At 44.3% G+C, this 18,407-nt stretch overlaps 1 long non-coding RNA gene across 2 annotated transcripts; it reads right to left on the bottom strand.

Moving 5' to 3' along the window:
* Positions 1–8,303: 8,303 nt before the first annotated feature.
* On the bottom strand, positions 8,304–18,184 carry LOC107308728 (uncharacterized). Of its 2 annotated transcripts, XR_001552883.3 has the most exons (5): positions 17,849–18,184; positions 17,484–17,660; positions 16,128–16,224; positions 11,577–11,641; positions 8,304–10,511 (listed from the first exon to the last, which is right to left on the bottom strand). It is a non-coding gene; the product is annotated as an uncharacterized LOC107308728 (long non-coding RNA). The 2 variants fall into 2 exon arrangements; XR_014943173.1 differs by lacking the exon at positions 8,304–10,511 and having other exon boundaries at positions 11,420–11,641.
* Between the last annotated feature and the right edge of the window lie 223 nt (positions 18,185–18,407).

The raw sequence follows: 18,407 nt of genomic DNA, 5'->3' as shown, positions 1-18,407 counted from the left end.
CCCCATCCCCAAGCCCATTTCAGCTACCTCGCAGCCTTGTCACCTTTGTTTACATCCACTTAATTCTGTTTCCCACCTTCATAGCTTTGCTCCCATTTCCTCAGAGCTGCCTCTCCTTCCCTGTTCACTCAGGATGGCCCAGGGCTGAGTAGAGCTGGGTTCACCTCCTTGTATCATGGCCGTTATTGGGGCTGCTCTCTGCTGCACGCCTGGCTGGTTTCCTCCCGCCTGGCTTGGCGCTGGCTCTTTGGCACGGACGCGCTCTGCTCACTTACCCTTTGCTGTGGATTTCCTCTATGTTACAGCAGATTTTCTGCCTGTTTTTTCTTCACAGTCCTCCACCACGGCTGCAAATTTTGTCACGGAGTCGGCACTATGTGGGCTGCCCCACTATTGACTTCCAGTCCTCCCAGACTTTTATTTTATCTCACTCCGTGTTGGCACCATATGGCAACTATGGCAACTGAATATATAACCCCATTCACTTTCTGACTTGAGTCTGGCCTGTTAAAGGGCTCCGTGCTATGGATAAATAGATCCATCCATGGTCTGGATAAAAATAGTGATTCGAGTAGGACATTGTGGTGGTGAAGTTAAAATAACACCCAGTAGGTGTTGGAGTGCCTCCTTTCTGATATAACAAACACACAAAAAAGCAAATATATTTAACAAGGTTTCACGTGAAGCAGACCTGTAGTATATAATGGGGAAAGCAAATGAATTAGTAAAAAAATACAGCATGTATAAAATCGCACTGTATGGAAGCCATGTCAACAGCATACTTGTGTTTATTTTTGTGTTGCTTGATTTGCAAAGCTGGGAGCCCCTCCTAGTTGCTTTATTAGCAGCCAGCTGATAAAGGGCAGAAATAAACGGCTAAGGGAAATATGGGGAAGCATCCCAGTGACCCATAGATGTGTGCCAGTTGGGACACATCATTTATTCGGGAATTTGCAGAAGTTGTGAGTGGTTCCACTCAGATCCTCTTTGTGAATCCAAGTGAAGGTTGCTCATGTGCACAGCTCTGCCAGGGCCGGGCCCTACGGCTGTTTCTTCTTACTGAGCAGATACTGAGGGAACTAATTTTTCTGATGATTAATCTCAAACACTGCACCTGCAGTGCCTGTTTTCACTTGAATGAGAAGAGATTGATTTATCTGTCTATCTTTCTGTCTGTCTCATTATATATCTCCCGTAGCATCTCAGGACCTCAAAAAATGATGACAAACTTATCTTCCCAATAGCCTGATGAGGCAGAGAAGTATTATCTCCTCTTGCCAGATGGGGAGACCGAAGCAGGGAAAAGTGCTATGCCTGAGGTTATGGGAGAAGTTGTTGGCAGAGCCATGTAATGTGAAGAGCTGTCTGGACCGTCACATCTGTGCAATAAATCCTGAGCCATCCAGATTGCTTTTGGGATCATCCAGAAAGGATCCCTGCTGTCCACATCCCAGTGTCTGCTCCTGGAGTGGCAAACCTTGCTCTGGTTCAGCACACTCACCCTACTATGCTGGCAGCCAACAGGTGCAGTTCCTCTGAATGCATTTTAGGAATAAAAAAATACTGCCACAAGAGATTTGATAAAAAGAAGTTCTTTGACATTCCTTCAACCAATAACCATGGCCATGGGCTCATCCCTTGTGTGCTCCAGAAGCAGCATGAGACAACCTAAGTTTAGGGGCTTCTTCAGTCCCCCTCTAGGATGAGGTCACCCACACTAGGGGTGTATTCCTATAACATACCTGACTACAAATTGCAGCTCGAATCCACACTCCCTGTAGGACTCTGCTCTTGTGCCTGACCTGCTGGGGTGCAGCTCCAGAGAGGACCTGGTTTCACTGTGTTGCCACCCTGAATCCAAGGCCATTTGATCAGCTCTTCCAAGGTGGGGGGAGGGGATGTTTTTGGTGACATCAGTGAAGGCAGATACAAACCAGAACACCAAGACTCCTTGCACAGCTGTTCTGATATGGTGGTAGCAGAATTCAGCTCAGGCAGGTGAGACTGTGCCACTGCACTGCTGGCTGGACTGAAATCCTACAGCTAATGGGCAAACAGTGTTAATTAAATTCCCAAAGCACCATCTTTAATTAACCTTTCTGCTGTCCCTGTGCCTAGAATCAGTTTCTGCACAGCACCATGCTGCTGGTCGCCACCAGCTAACAGAGGCAGCACTGAAGCTGTCTGGGTGCAGGACTTTGCTGGCTCTCTCACTCTCAGTGCCAGGGAGTCCCTGCTGAAAGTATTTTTGGGGTGTACCAGAGTAACTGTCTCACTGCAAGTTAGCTTTTCTGTGCTCACCACCTCCATTGCCTCCAGTAGACCTATGAACATGGAGGATCTAATTTTCCCTATATTCCTTAATGTATATCTACAATGTATTACAGCCCTGCATCCAGTACAAATAAAAGTTTAGGATGGATGTCAGAAAAAAAACCCTTTATTGAAAGAGCTGAGAAGTGTTAGAACAAACTGCCCAGGGAAGGAATTAAGTCACCACCCCTGGAGGAACCCAAAAGATGAGTAGATGTGATGCTCAGATACATGATTTAGTGACAGACTTGGCAGCTTTAGGTTAATTGTTGGATTTGATGATCTTAATAGGTCTTTTCCAACCTAAATGACTCCATGAAATAATTATGTGCATGTCCCAGGGCAAGAACACAAAGACTTGGCAAAAATGACCAAGCAACAGGCCTCTGAGACAGTGCATGCCTGCAGTGTGGGACTGTCCGTAGGCTTTCTACAGCCATCATCTGTACCCAATGCCCTGGGCAGTCCATCCCATGCTCACCACCCTCTGGGGCAGAGCCTTTCCTTCATTTGTCTTCAACCATTTCAGTGTTGCAAGCTTCAGGTCACCCATTGCTAAATGTGACATTTGGTGAAGAACCATGATCTAGCCCTACTAGAGATACTCATCTTTCCTTTTCCTTAGTCCAGAAGCCTCCATATGGTGGAGAATGTCAAGTTCCAGGGCTGGAGATCAGCAGGTATCTCCAGTGCAGTATGCAAAGAAGATCTCTGCATCTCTCCTTTTCCATTGGATTCAAATGTCCCACAAGCTCTGAAATATTTGGACAGAGTGACCAGAATCCAAGACACTCAAGGGAGAGGTCAGTCTTTGTTCATGAGTCCTGCCATGCTCTCCTTCAGTTTATTCAACTTTTGTCCAGTCAAAGTTGCTGTTTCTGATTACTTATCTAAGAAAGCACATCTGTCTTTGTATTAGCTATCCCAAACATGCATCCTACTGTGTGTAGCGTATGACAAGATAGAGGTAGGAATAATAAGGAATAGATACGTGAGACTTAACCCTACATGAATGTATGTGCTGGACAGCAGTACAGTGATTCAACATACCCCTCAATGTCAGTCATGGTCTAGACTCCATCTAAGAGAACTGGTGCCAGCATTGCTCTTCCATTGCCAGACACCTTTGTCTGACACTTCTCCGTCTTAAAGACCCAAAGCTTCTTTTCATAAAAGCACCCACGTCTCGTGAATCTACAAATAACTGGAAACAAATTGCTTCTGATAATGCTTTTTCTTTTCACATAGAAGAAGTAGAAGAGTTGGCTGTTTAGCTGGAGGTTTGTGGTGTCGAGACTCAGAGGTGCAAAAGAAACAGAACTAAAGCCCAGACATTCCATCACTATTGATTTCTTCAAGGTTCAGAAATAGTAAAGACCTCAGGAAACAACTTCCATCCAGGACAGTGTCTGTGAGGGAGCTTGGAGCCTTCTTATCCTGGAGCAGAGCTAAAAGAACTTTGTGTTTTCCTTCATAGAAAAGAGATTTTTGAAATTCCTTCCTCTTTGTAGGAGAAAAAAGTGGTAAGGCACTCTCAGAAATAGAAGACTCAGGCTATGTATGCATCAGTTCATTCATCACCTGAGACGCAATCCTGAACAAGAGTTAATAGAGGTGGAAGCTGGTGCTGAGAAGACTTTTCCTAGGTCTGGGTCTTGCAGACTAAGAGAAAGAAATTTATGGCAATATGGACAATCTCTATAAAGAATCAGTTAATACTTCTGCTGTTTTGCTCTTAAGCCAAACAAGAAAAGCTCCCGGTATGAACTGAGCTACCTTGACTTGGTAATAAGGCTTTGCACAGGGAACTCAGTTCTTTCTCTGTTCATACACAACCTAGCTTTCTGAGGAATCACCCACTCCCGTGAGGTCTAACCTAACTTCTACTTTCTGCCTGAAGCATCTCTTAGAAATGCCTTCAATGGTAGAGAACCATGAAAAGGTCTATCAGAATACAGGAGCTTATGTATTATTTGAGGTATGTTTTTAGAAAAACACTGTATGTCCTGTTGAGGTTGTATTCAGGCTCATGAAAGTCAGATTTATAGCACAGCAAGTAGCGGTGTTCCTGTAGAAGCAACTATTTTAGTCAGAAATACTGAACAATTAATCAGTGAGAAAAACTTTTTATTGAGATTAAGTCAAGACGTTTGTATCATTTCTCTTTCAGGAGCACTTTCAAACATGAAGAAAGTCAATTAGATATCTGGCATTTTCCTGTTATGGAGCAACTTACACTTAGAGGATAATTGGGTACCTGTAGCATTTAGGAGAAGATTCTGGATACCTTCTGGAGGTGTTCCCACAAACATTAAACAAATGACACCTTTCATACAAACCTGTGGCTTACAAAGAGTCTAAAAACCCTGAAAGAATTGCTGGAAACTAACTTATTTTGAGGACTTGAGGGCATCTCAGAACAACACCAGCTGCTCCAGACCACATTTCAATGCTCTAAGCTACAGCTACATTATACCCAAAGTACTACTGATCTGAATCTAGGTGCTTTAGTTATCTGGCAAAAACAAAACAAAACAAAAACAAAACTAAAAACAACAACAACAACAACAAAAAAACATTAGCAGGACGAATCTGCCACAAGATCATATTCTTTCCTTACATCTTTCTACTTATGGAAAGTGTCTGGAGAATGTCCTCTCCCCCTCCCCCCAGCCTTGTGTTTCAATACATATATGACACCCTTCATGATTTCTCACATAGACAAGACCTGTTCTTGATCTCTATGGGGCAGGTAACAATACTGTCCATCCAAACACCAAATTTTTGCTGCTCAAGCAGTGTAACCATCTGCCTTCTTGTCTGCAGCCATGGAAAATCAGCTTCCTATCCAGCTAAACACAATTTTTATTAAGAACAGTTGTCATCTAGAACTAAATCCCATAGCTGTGAAGTATAAAAGAGGCTTTCTGGCTGACTTTCCTTGAACTGTGGCAGCTTAAGCCTTGTTGCCATTGCTGAAGCTCATCAGGAAATCATCTGAAGGGCTCAAAGGTTAAGAATCTGTGTTTTCATCTGGATACAAAGGTGAAAGATCAGATGGCTGATCTCAGCTAGTTGTGTTTTGTCTTTTTATCATCATCTTCAAATGAATCACGGAGCTGTTCATTCAGTTTCATGAGGATGGGGCTTTCTTAGACATATTCAAGATTGTTTACAGGCTTTCTGGGGGAGATGAAAGATCTTTCCTGAAAAGAAATGGCCGGAACTGGTGATACTCTTTGTTATTTCTATCACAGCAATACTTCTGGAGACAGGTAGGTTTACATTAACATGTAATAAAAAAATTGAGCTCTGTTCTTATGACCAGAAAAAAGGCAACAGGTGGATAAAAATAAGCAGATTAGGGTAAAAAAATGAAAAATGGTGAAAAAATATAAAAACCAACAGGGAAGCAAAGCCTACACAACAATTGAGGGATCTGATTGGAGAAACCAAGTCTTTGGTGTAGACTTTGAATGCAAAATTTTATCATAGGATCATAGAATCATTTGAGTTGCAAGGGACCTTCAAAGGTCACCTATCCAACTCCCCTGCAGTGAATGGGGACATTACAGCTACACTGGGTTGCTCAGTGCCCCATTCAACCTGATAGCCCCAACCATGGAAAAGTAGAGATAAAATTGTTATCATAACTGACTATAAAATCAAGGTACATCTGCATGCTGATGCCTATGTCTGGTTAAATAATGCCATGCAGAAAGTCATGTATCAGACATTTAATGAGAACATGTCCTATTGCTGCCAAATTTTGTCACCATGTCTTGTTATTTTAAGCTGTGGGCAAAGGTGCTTATTTACCCCAGTAAAGTGTTTTGGTGTGTTCACATTGCTCTAGTGAAAAGTGCAAGGGAAGACCAGAAAACACCAAAATCTCAGAATTCCTTTTGTGGACCCATTTGGTTGCTCAAGCCAAAACTTTCTGAAGACAAAACAGAATCACTTTGAGAAAAACAGCCCTGAGACTCCAATGCCACCTCTGACACTTGCCCCAGGTGGCCAAGACTGCCTCTTCTCACAGACAGGCACATGGCATGGCCTGAGACTGCTCCAGTGGGTAAGCCTTAAAGCATCAGGTTATGCTGCAGTTTACTTAATTATACACGGGAAGCTTCTTTAGGAAAGAAAGCATTACTTTCTGGGGGCTGAGTGCTGGCAATGCTGACTGCGCTGGAATTAAGCCCAGGGGACTGAAAGGAAGGAAGATATTTGAAACTCTAAGATCTACCAAACCTAGAAAGCTTGGTTGTCTATTCTGAAATTCAGTGGTAATGGGGGAATTAGGAAGAAAGAACCCACATGGGGGTATATAGGTAACCAAAGCCTAATCCCAGGCACAGCTCCATCTCCCCTGACTTTAGCCGTGTAGGCACAAGACAACTGGAGGCTCACAGGGCTCTCGGGTGCTCTCTTTACAAACATCACTTTAGACATAAAATCTGCTCACGCTCTGCTTCTTTTGTCGGGCGCAGCTTTGTCTGAGCCTTACAGGATAAGCGTGAGGTTGCTCCTTGGGGACCCACAGTGGCTACACAGAGAGGGGATAGTCCTGCTCCTGCACCAGGATGGCAGCACAGTGCTCAACAAATGGAAAGCAGTTGTTACCCACCAAGGTGCATCTCCCATGGTGGAAGAAGTTAAAACACTCCTGATGAGCACCAGGGCATTCTGAGCTCTCACCTTTAATATGGCAGGGAAGATTTTTTTATTTTTACCGTTTGAGAAATGTTGCCATATTGGAATCTTTTCTTTCCTCATTCATTAACATCTGTGCCAGCTTGAGGGTTATTACAATTCCTCACTGGTTGCTCCTCCAGAATTTGCTTTAAGAAAACTTCAGCCGGTTTTGAATGCGGCTGTGAGGTTAACTAGAAATATAAAATGTCACAGGCACGCCGGATACTTATCCCTTCTGCTTCTCTGCCACTAAGCCAGCTTTCATAAAGTTTGAAACTGATATTAATATTTAGCTTTTAACTCACAAGATCCTTCATGGTCTCAGCTCTGCTTAATTAGCTGACATTTAGCTCCCTCTATTCCTCAGCACACACCTAGGAGTCCTTGGGTACCCGTTTATTAACATTCCCCAAAGTAGATTGGTGCAGGCGGTTACCAGAACCTTTATCAATTGCTCCCAAAGGCTATGGAATTTATTGCTGAATGCCATTAAACCAGCCAGGTCTGTAAATACGTTGAAAGGCACAGAGACACCCGTGCGTTCCAGCACTCCTTGGACGTTTTAAATGAGCTTTGTGAATTGATCGCTCTCTTTCTCTTCCTCCTGCAAGCAGCCTTGTTGAGGTGCTCCTATAGAAAGACTCTGCGTTAACCTGAGTTGCATTAAGTACAGTTCTGCTGTTAATCAATGCTCCGACAGCACTACGCACTGCTGCAGCACATGAATGTCTGTGTGGAAAGCGTCAGTGTAGCAACTCCACCTTATGCTTACTTGCAAACCTGTTGTGCTCTTTGCTTACTGAGACCTTTCTTCCTTTTCATACTTGGTATGCAGCCTCGGAAATCCCTCGATATACTGGGGTTAGATGTACATCATGCCCGTGGTGCACAGCAAGAGCATCACTGATACTCCCTGCTTCCATCCCCATCCCCAGAAGGCATGGGTTTCCCCAAGACCCAGAGCTCATCCCCACTGCCAGCACTACAAGCATGGGCAGTGTGCAGAGGCTGACATCATGTGGGATAGTGCACAACTCCAGAACCGCAATGCCAATTACCTACTTAAGCCTCCATAACAAAGTATGCCGTACATGGATGTGTATGCTGTAATTACAAGGTATTCCTCACCATTCCCGCTGGAAGAGCCATTAATAGTGTTTCATTAAAGGCGTATCTGGCTCTCATCATTTTGAGTAAACTTAATATGCGTTAGGAATACCATACAAGTCAATGTTTTGTTCATAATATTCTAACATGATTGTTCTTTGTGTCAATGAAACAGTGACAAGCAATATGCTTTTTCTAAAAGATGTATTTTGATGAAGCTATCACAGCATGAGCAAATGTCAGACCACGAAGGCAAACACAAACAGAAAATACAACCAGTTAGCATTAAACCTGGGTTTAGTGTTTACTGCAGTGAATAAAGTGTTGGCCTTTTCCTTTCAGGGTCTTGCTTCATCCACTTGCTGCTCCTCCGTGGCCCCAACTCATTCAACATCGGACCAATTTCAAATGAAATCTAGTGTCAGGAAAGTACCATTTGCTTGGCATATTTGGCACAAAGGGGGAAATAAAGTATTTTAAACAAAATGAATTAACAGCCATCATGAACGGGGACCCCTTGTCTCCCCAAGTCAAGAACAACAGCTCGATACTGAGTCAACACACTGGGCAAGAGTCTATCCCTGCCGTCTTACAAACAACCTTACATTGCTGCTGTATTGATAAAAGGCTAGACTGTGCCTTTGGTGCCTCTCTGCCATTCTCTGAGCTCATCAGAGCAAAGTGAGACAAACAGGGGAGCAAAGAGTGGGGCAGGAGTCGGGGCATGCTTCTTGTACTTCCATATAGATCCGAAGTGCTCAGCTCTTGGAGGATGCTGAGGGTGTATAAAGATCATGATAGATGGGATCCCAAGCAGTTTGTATCTTGTAGCGTATTGTATCATACCGTGTCACATCACTGCATTGTTTACCCATTCTGCTAATTCACAGAACGCAACGTGCATGAATCTTCTTTGAGACACTCACTTCTCACTGAACCTTCACAAAGGACCTAATAAAATGTATTCCTCAGTATTCATTTCAATGAGGCAATAATGAAACAACCCAAACATTACCCTGCATATTATAGAAACACTCAACCCACAGTATCTCCAACACTTGGATGTGTGCACTCAGCATGGCACCAAGGGACTGGGTGCTCAGCGAAAGAACACAGCCAGGTGCTCAGGAGCTCTTTTTGTACCATGACTGTGATAAATTGTGAGGGCACGTCTAGTAAAATATAAAGACAGAACTAGAATTTAAAAAGACAGATAAAAAAGCTCCAACACATCTGTCTGAAACAATTTACCAGTCAGTACAGAGAGCATCTAAATAGAAAAACAAAACTAAGAAGGAACACAATAAATGAGAAACAAAGGAAGAAAGTAAGAGGGAAAAAAAGGAAAAGAAAAAAAAGAAGAAAAATGAAAAGAAAAAAAAAGTCCACAATTACTCTGTATTGCTGTCCTGGTTTGTTCGTTTTGATTGCTGGATAATGCTTGGTTGCTCTCATGATGCTGTTCTCCTGGATAATCAATTGTCTTTGTTGCTTCTATGAGTCTTTCACGTTGAACAGTAAAAAGATAATACAGGGCAGAGGAGAAATATTTTTAAATTTGGAGAAAACGTGTAATTAAAAATAAGGTGATTACAACATTAAGCTCGGCTTTGCAATCTCTTTGTGGATTCCCAGCACCTGCATTTCTCTTACGCGGTCTCATTGCATATGTTTTTATAAACAAACTTTAGGTCAAATCTGTCTGTTCTATCCACTCGCAAAATCAACAGATGCCACAGAGTGGAATCCAAAGCTTTCAATTTAGTTTTACATGAAAGCGTGCATCAGAAAGATTTTCCTGCTCCTGGGATTTAAATGGAGTCAAACGAAGTTTTAGGTTTTCTCCTTTGGGGTGAACTTAATGACAGTAGTGAAGCCCCCACCTCGGTGTAAATCAGGCATACCAGCCCCATACTGTGGCAGGAGTTAAAATATTTAAAGCTACTTTTAAAGTCAGCGTTCACATACACATGAAAGATGATTTGTTTCAGAGTAAGTGTGAAGACACAGAAGGTGTTCCCACTTAGCATGGCATAGTGCCCCGTGGTTCTCAGCCTACAGTTAGTTGAAGTATTTTGCAAAACTGGTCAGTGTGTAGAAAGAGACAGAAATAATCCACGTTGCGGAAAATTTTTAGAGTCCTTTTAGGCGTATACAGCAATGGCCAACAAGTCCTTGTGTGACAAACATAGGGATGCTCTAAATCAGTTTTGCTTGCTGAAGATGTAACTATTCATGCAGATTGAGGGCGGTGTTCTTGCTTGAAAATTTAATTCTATAGACGTTGTGAAATGCTATATATAAAATTTCCAATGTGTGGCATACATCAAGAGATTTTAAACTGTGCTATTCTATAGCACAGCCCGTTGTTTTACATTCTTCATTGGTTACTAAATCTGCAGGAAATGTGACATAAACCAATTCAGAAAAAATATTTTGGTTACAATCTTACTTTTCCTCTGAACATTTTTCCCAGCCCACCACACTGCTTTGCAGGACCGTTCCTCACTACATCCGAGCCCCGACTCAGAAGTTTAAGTCTTTTCAAACGGAGTTTTTACAGAGCCTGCAGCCCTTAATCTTACATTTCGCCTTCTGCGGACGCAGATACACTCCAAATTGAGCCACAGCTCTGCAAGGATTTGTGAACTCATGTTTTATCCTGATTAATAAATATTTGGGACCAAAAAAAAACCCACCCCAGTGATGAAAAGGCAGAACAGCTTTTGGGAATATTTTCTCTTTCTTTCTTTTATTTTTTCCCTCTCTCTCTTTTTTTTTTTTTTTTTTTTTTTTTTTTTTTTTTTTTTTTACATTTCTTCAGCAGAGAGCTCTAATTTTAACAAGTTATTATTCCAGTCCTGGTCAGGTTCACTGAACGCTTGTATTGGGTTTGGTAGTACTTTGATATGGAAATTGTAAAGGAATGGCTTGTTTAAAGGAAACTACACACATGCCTTTAAGTTACCTCATCTTTAAAAGGCTAAATATTTGGAAAGTTTCCCATACCCATCTCCACAGCAGCAATATATAATTAGCAGCTCTCAGCTATAAACTCTTTTCTGGGACAGAAGTATACACAAAGTGATCGTCTGCTTAAAGAAAGCAACGAACTCAAGGAAATAAGAGGTTTACTGAAACTAGGCTTCAGATCTAGGGGCTCTGGTTCTGCTTCAATCAGGTATTGTAAAAATTGACACAACTGAGACAAATAACTTAGGGTTAAAAATCCCCTGACCGCAGAAATAAGGCCGATGGGGAATTCCCTGTTAAACTTCACATTCTCATCAAAACTCTGCAGTTTTCACTCAAAAGATTTTAATAGAACATTGCTTAGAATGACAAAAATAAGACAGGGAAACGCATGCACATTTATAGGCAAAAGTAGAAAGTACAGAAGGTTTTACAGCAAAAAAACAATAAGTGGTTACATAGGAAAACAAATGTTGTTGCCATCTTACTTTGCTCTGCAAAATGAGCAGCTGATCCCTTCTGGGCCCTGGGTGAGCAGCAGGTACGTGGGCACCTATGGAAGGAAGAGTTATATCTGATTTAGCAGTGTCCCAAGCAGCAGCACCAAGCTATGGTCTGTTAACAAAAATATACGTTTGCTAATTAGAAAAGCACAAGTTTTCTTCTGGGAGCAACAACATCACTGCAAGTGTTCAGGTAAAAATAAAAATGCGTAAAAATGCTTTTGCCCAGTAAATCAGTGCTGAATGTGAGGCGTAGCCATGACACTCCGACATCGAGTCAGGATTTTCTAAGCATACCCTATGAAATAGAGCAAGGCAAAATGTTTGAAATTTAGAAGTAAATCAATCCATTTTCAACCCCTTTGCTCAAATGTATGGAATATTTTGGAGTTCGACTCTTCACTAAGGGGTACTGACCATAACCTGCTATAACCATAACCATAACCCCACGTGAAGGGGTCTTTTTTTTTTTTTGCAAAACTCTTAAAAACCTACAAAGTAAGCCCAGAGCTGCACAGTGCCACAGTACCACCACCAGAATGTGGCCGAGGAGCCACCGAGGGGTTCCCAACCCCACTGATACTGCCCCTTGACTTGGCCAAAGGAACGTTGTGACTGTGGAAACGTATATCCTTGCTCACAAACACACAAAGCACCCCGCATCTCTCCCATGTGGCTCAGGTTAGGGCTCACATTCAAGCTTCTGTGTCGTTTTCCCATCATGTTGCTATGCTTAAGATCTATCTTTTAAAATAAAACTTGGGATTTTCAAACAAGAAGCCATTCAGCCCAGTTGTTTCATAAGAGCTGCCAACATGGAGCCTTTAGACCTTGGTAGCACTCCCCAGAACCGTCTCAACCAGCTCCTATTGCAGGATAGGGGTCTCCCTAGCATAATCTTCCTATGAACTGCTCTCATTCTGAGCAGCACAGTGAGAAAAATGTGACAAAATGTGTAATTTCAGAGTTCTTTGGCCCCTCTAAATCACAGCTTCACACCCATACACTTCTTTTCTTTTCCATAATCATGCGGATGGCATTAAGGTAAATGGTGACTGGTTTAATGGCAGTTTAATATTCTGCACATACACACAGCAGACATTTTAGCTGCTTTTAATTGATGTAGCTGTGAGCTTTGTTAAGCTCTCCAGGAGAGTGGTTCTTGCTGGGAATGAGCCTCCTAGAAAGTATCACTTTGCAAAAACACAATAGTTTGGGTGATAATTGTGCAGAAAGAGACTTCTATATTTCCTTGAGGCTGAATGAGAGCGTTTTGTTTCACTTTTGTATAACCCAGCCTTGGGTGCCCAAATCATATTCAAACTTTCCAAACAGCTACATAAAGAAATACATGGCTTGTCACTTGTTGGATAAAGTGGGGACTGGAAAACTTTAGTCCAACAACACATTTTTATAGATGTGAATGTAGTAAAAAATAATAGTAATAAAAAATAAAGAAGTAGCAGAAGTGCTGGTGTTGCTGTAACAGCTTTAAGACCCCTTCCAACTCAACCTGTTCGACAATCTTATGATTCTATGATTCTTTCAGCACTCCTGAGCAATGCAATATTAAATTATTTTCCACGTGTAAATCAGTTGGTCATGGCCTGCACATCAGCACAAGGCTTTGTTGGTGCTTGGCCTCATATAGGTTGGCCCCATGGCCGGGCAGGGCTTGCAGCCACCACGGACAGAGGCGCTCAGAGCCAGTACAGCACCAGGAATACCGTTTAGCCTAATTTTAAATAAGCAATGGAAATCTAAGGGGTGAAGGATGAAAATAAAGCTTAATTATTCCATTGGTCCAAATGGCCTCACGCTTTCCGTCCCAGGGAGAAATAAAGGCAATCATCTCAAAAATGAACTTTTTGGCTTCTGAGCTGGGAAGGAGCACGGCGGATCTGAAGGTGTGTCTCAGCAGGTGCTGCATGCCTGTCTGGCACGCAGACTTTTTGCCTGATCAAAGAATACATGACAGAAAACGGATCCCTGCTTGTAAATATCAAACGATTTGATCTTTTTAAAGACTTTATTGAAGTTTGCTGCTTTTTAATGAAACGCGAAGCATCCATCTACGCCTGCCTTACAGAAAGGTCTGGGAGGATGTTAGAATAAAACAAGCGCTAGCCATGACTTATGGATAAGGGTTTCTCCTCATACATGCATACGACTTCCAAGGAAACTGCATCCCTCATTATTTTCCTAACGCATGGCATAAAGAGGATTTGATGATGGCAATATTAATAACTCCGCAATGGGCACATAAATAAGCCATGCTAACCTATGCAGCCTTTTAAAGCAAATTAAAAGCATCACAAGGAAATGAATACACCATACATCACTGACTTTTTTTCTCCCCCCCCCCCCTTGCATTATGGTGAAATCCACAGCATCAAAATCTGTGACTGGCCCGTGGAGGGGTTTTATCCATGATTCCCGTCGCTCAGTATGATAATTTGCCAAAAAAAAAGTTTCAGATGGCATTCTGGCCGAGCGTGCGGAGCTCTGAATCAAAGGAACCAATAATTTACAGCCGGGCGATAAGAGCACGATATTGCTTTCATAGGACGTATTAATGAAAATTGCCATTGTGAGGCAGATAAGGCTTAATAACAGCGCTCTCATTGTGCTCTGCGATCCGGGCACGCTGTGTGGTGGATGCGGAGCTTGGTGCTGGCGCTCAGCCCAACACCACTCCCAGTGCCACCAGAGCCCCAGTTTGCTTTCCCTGGCAAAGCCTGGCCAGGCGTTGCTGCTCCGCCAGGTATCCCTGCTCCTGAGCACACAGCCCTCCTGCCGCCTTGCTTATCGTACAGTTTAATACTTCTATTTTCACTCTAGGTATTGGTTTAAAAAGATGGTTCTGACTTTTTAGAGCCTGATTATCCTCCACTATACTGCATTTCGTAAATGGGCAATGGGATGGCATGGGAAGGGAAATTTAATTTCTCGCCTTTGTTTATTTTTCCTGGGTGTCTCGCTGTTCCTGTACTGCAAGCATTGCACCACTGAGGGCTTGCACAACTCAATGGCTGTGCATCCATCTGTGCCCATGGCCCAGAGAAGGAATGGAGCTGCTTGTACGAGTGCAGTCTGAAGTTACTGTCCCATGGTGTGAGCACGGTCAGAAGGGAGCTAGACTTTAAAACCAAAATGGAACATCAAAGGGGAAAAGATGCTTTCAAGCAGCATGTCCATGAAAAATAAATTGGGAAGAAAAAAAAATAAAAAGCAAAATATTCAGAAAGTGTGATCTGTGATATCATTATTTAGTGCGCATCCTTAGCTAGCGTTTTTGTAGCGTTACCGAAGACGCAAAAGTGCAAGTGGTTCCCCAAAACAGAAACGATGTGCTCAAGGGAGAGAGGGGCTCTACCTTGCTCTGCTCTCAGAAAATGCTCACCCACAGATGGTGAGCACTGCCACACACGCATCTGTGTTTCACCTACAAAGTTTTGCTCCCAGGAATGGTGCGTCCATGTTGGACCTTGTGTCTGTGGCTCGGCGTGCAGGGAGCTGTTCCATAAGGACACACAGGACAAATGAGAGTTGTTTTTAAAACATGAAAACTGTCCTGAAAAGTGTATTTTCTACAGATATGTGCAGATTCCAATGGTATCTCAGTGTCCTTGAAGAGCTTTCCAGCACTCTGGGCTACGCTGTTCCAATAAGCACTACAAATGCTCTGGTGATTCAAAGTGCTCCAACTGATTTCTATGAGTGCCGTCTTGGAGCTCATTTGTGGGCCACATTTATCATATCACCAACAATTATCGCAGCCCTTAAACCCCCCAAAACACACACCAATATTTACAGGAATTGATTCTGGGATCAATACATCCGTGAATATTCTATCACTAAAGGCATCATGTTGAGAAAGAGTAATGCAACTTCATTTATAGCCTGAAAGCACTTTTAGTAGCTTAAGCGACGTGCTTCCAGATTGAGGACTGAATGTAAAAGTTACGAACAAAACCACAAGGAAAGACTAAAGCCAAGGGCAACAAACAGTGGAATGAGAGAAGCATTGTAAGGAGCTGAAATTAATTTCTGACAGCACTCTCCCAGTCTGCCAGCATTTAAAAGAGGCCTTGCTCATCTGGATGCTGCATTTTGCAGCCATTTCTGAACCCATTCTCCCTACAGCTCAGGCAGAGCAGTGCTGAGTGTGAGTCTGCACCACTGTGCTCCTCTGCTCACAACTCTACAAACCAGGAGGATCACCCCCAGCCCTCTGCTGCTTTCATTCCTGACTTTGCAACGACGGCACAGACACACAGGGAGCAACGGGAGGTAAAACACACGGCGATGCTAAAATTACACTCCATTAATATGCACGAAAAGAATTGAGAACGGCGGTTAAACCTTCAGAAAGGGCCGTTTCTTAAAAGTCGTGTCGTTGTCATTGCTTATTCACAACAGAACTCCTCCAGAGCGCTTTGCTGCACCAAAGCAGTACGCTGGGTTTGGAAAAAAAAAAAAAAAAAAGAAGAAGCCACGCTGCAGAGAGAGCACATGTTACATCAGACACAGTACCTGGTTTTTCATCGCACAGCTTGTCAGCTAGATAGTCTGCCTCTGGGGCGATAAGTGGGGATGGTGCGTCTTCAGGCTCCTCGAGCAGACTTTCGCCCTGCAAGGAGAAAAGGAGGATGCTCACACTGGGGTTGTGTTTGCTGTGTGTGTGTTTTTTCCTTTCTTTTCTTCTTTTTTTTTGGGGGGGGGGAGGTGGGGGGAGGAGAGAGAGGAGCCCAACAGCTTGCAGAGCATCACTTCAATGGGACCTCACGACCAGCACAATACATGCAGGGGTCCCTTCCACCCAGCTGGGCACCCCCTGTTCACATTTGCAGTGGAAATGGTGGCTGCTCCCAGCACAGCCCTGCACCCGCTGAGGCCGCTGCCTGTATCCCAACACCACGCCGGGCTGGGGGATGCTCAGGGAGCGGCACAGCTCCTTTTGGGGACCCCTGAGGAAGGCAATGTGTGTTCAATAAGGGAACCCAGCAAAAAAAAAGCCACAACAAAACAACCCAAAATCAACAACACAAAACAACAGGGTAAAATAAAATGGGCCATGCAGAATTAATGCCCAGCACAAACACAAGGCCCTGTGGGACCGCGCTGCATTTTTCCAGGACAAACAAAAGCACTCCGGGCTGGAGGGCAGCGGGATTGCGGCCGCACTACCGTGGCTGAGCCCACACCAACCCAGGGCCGCATCCCGCACCGTCCTGCAGCCAACAGCACAGCAATCCCATCACAAAGCCATCTGTGCTAGTGGGGCTGCAGGGCACCCCGCACCCGGGGCAGAAATGGCTGAGAAAATCAGTCTGCGCACAGCGAGGCCTTAGGAAAAAAAAACAACACATGACATTCCTCTCTCCTCCCATAACAGGTCCATAAATATTTGAAACTGCCTCAGCAGTAATTTAGGGTTTGGGCCAATGCTGATTCCCCAATTTCCTATACATAAATCAACAGAGATATTTGCTGGGCAGCGCTGAGTTGTATTTAATCGTGGGTAAAAATGCCCCTGGTAAAATGTAGTTCAGAACAGTTTAGGAAATTAGTAACGTGTAAACTGCGAGCAGCTGGCATAATCCACGGTTACTTCTGCGGTGACGTGCCTTTTGTAAACGCTTTATTCATATTTATGAAGCACTAAATAGATCCGAGCAGGTCTCTAAACAACGTTATAAAGCATCTGACAAAACGCAGTGTTATCTCGGAGCTCTCAGCTTGTTCCTGCGAGCAGCCAACACGGCAGAGGTTAAAATATGGCAAGAATTCCAAACAATGCCCAATCCACACGGGCTCCATCGGGATGTTACCACCACCGCACAGTTTTCACTTTAAAGCAAAGGTTACTTATTGCTTCCCTCGGCTTACCGCAGGCTGCAAAGGTTTGGAAGCATCACATTACACTTTTGAGTGTTTTAAGGCTGCCCAGGTTTTTTCTCTTATTCTGGCAATGCTCGCCGGTGGGAGGCTCCGCTCGCGGCCATCCGTCCTCTGTCCAGCACAGAGCTCCCAACCGCTCTGCTACGGTGCACTTTGCAGAGGAACCTAGTGGAGGCAAAGAGTGATTTTTACCCCCTTCCTTCCATCCCCCAAACCCTACAGCCAGCACCCAGCCAGCCAGACGTCACCGACAGCCAGACCCAGCTCCCCGCGTCCCGGCGTTGTGCCCCGCGGCAACCACGTTACATTACACCCATCATTGGCGAGGGGCTGCGGGGCCGGGGCTGCTCCACCTGCGGCCGTGCGCTGAGCCACGCGCCCGCTGCTCGACGGCGAGGCGGTGGGATCCCGGCCTTTGGGTCGCTCCGTCGTTTGGATGCAGCTGTTTAATACCTCCCGAGGGTTTTGCGGAGAAAATAATAGCTCCCCCAAGCTTACTTCTCTCCCAGGTTCTACTATTTCAGCTTTATTCCCGAACAGCTGCTCCGTGTCTTTGTCCGCATCCCGGCGCGGATCCGGCTTTCCCGACAAAATCGGGCTCCCCGATCAACCCGAGGGTCAAAGAGCGGCGCCCGCCCCCGGTACCGGAGCCGCCCCGGCCCGACCCGCCCGGTGCCGCCGGTCAAGGTGCGGAGCGCCGAGCTCCGGGTGCCCCGCGGAGGGGGCGGACCGGCCGCCAAGTGCACGGCGCGCCCGGCCCCCTCGCCACCCTCTGCTGATCAAAGCAGGAAGTTTTCATGACAACCGCAGTCAAAGGGCCTGCATCGCGAATGAACTCGATTTCGGCGATGTTGATATATCCCGGCTCCATTGTCTCTTTTCAGACACAGTATGAACCCTTCCGGTCTCAAT

Source organism: Coturnix japonica, chromosome 2, assembly GCF_054131305.1.
Source record: "Coturnix japonica strain WE chromosome 2, WE-NBRP24, whole genome shotgun sequence".
In the NCBI taxonomy this organism is placed as follows: Eukaryota; Metazoa; Chordata; class Aves; order Galliformes; family Phasianidae; genus Coturnix; species Coturnix japonica.
Note: the sequence above shows the minus strand (reverse complement) of the source record. Positions and strands in the feature narration are given on the sequence as shown.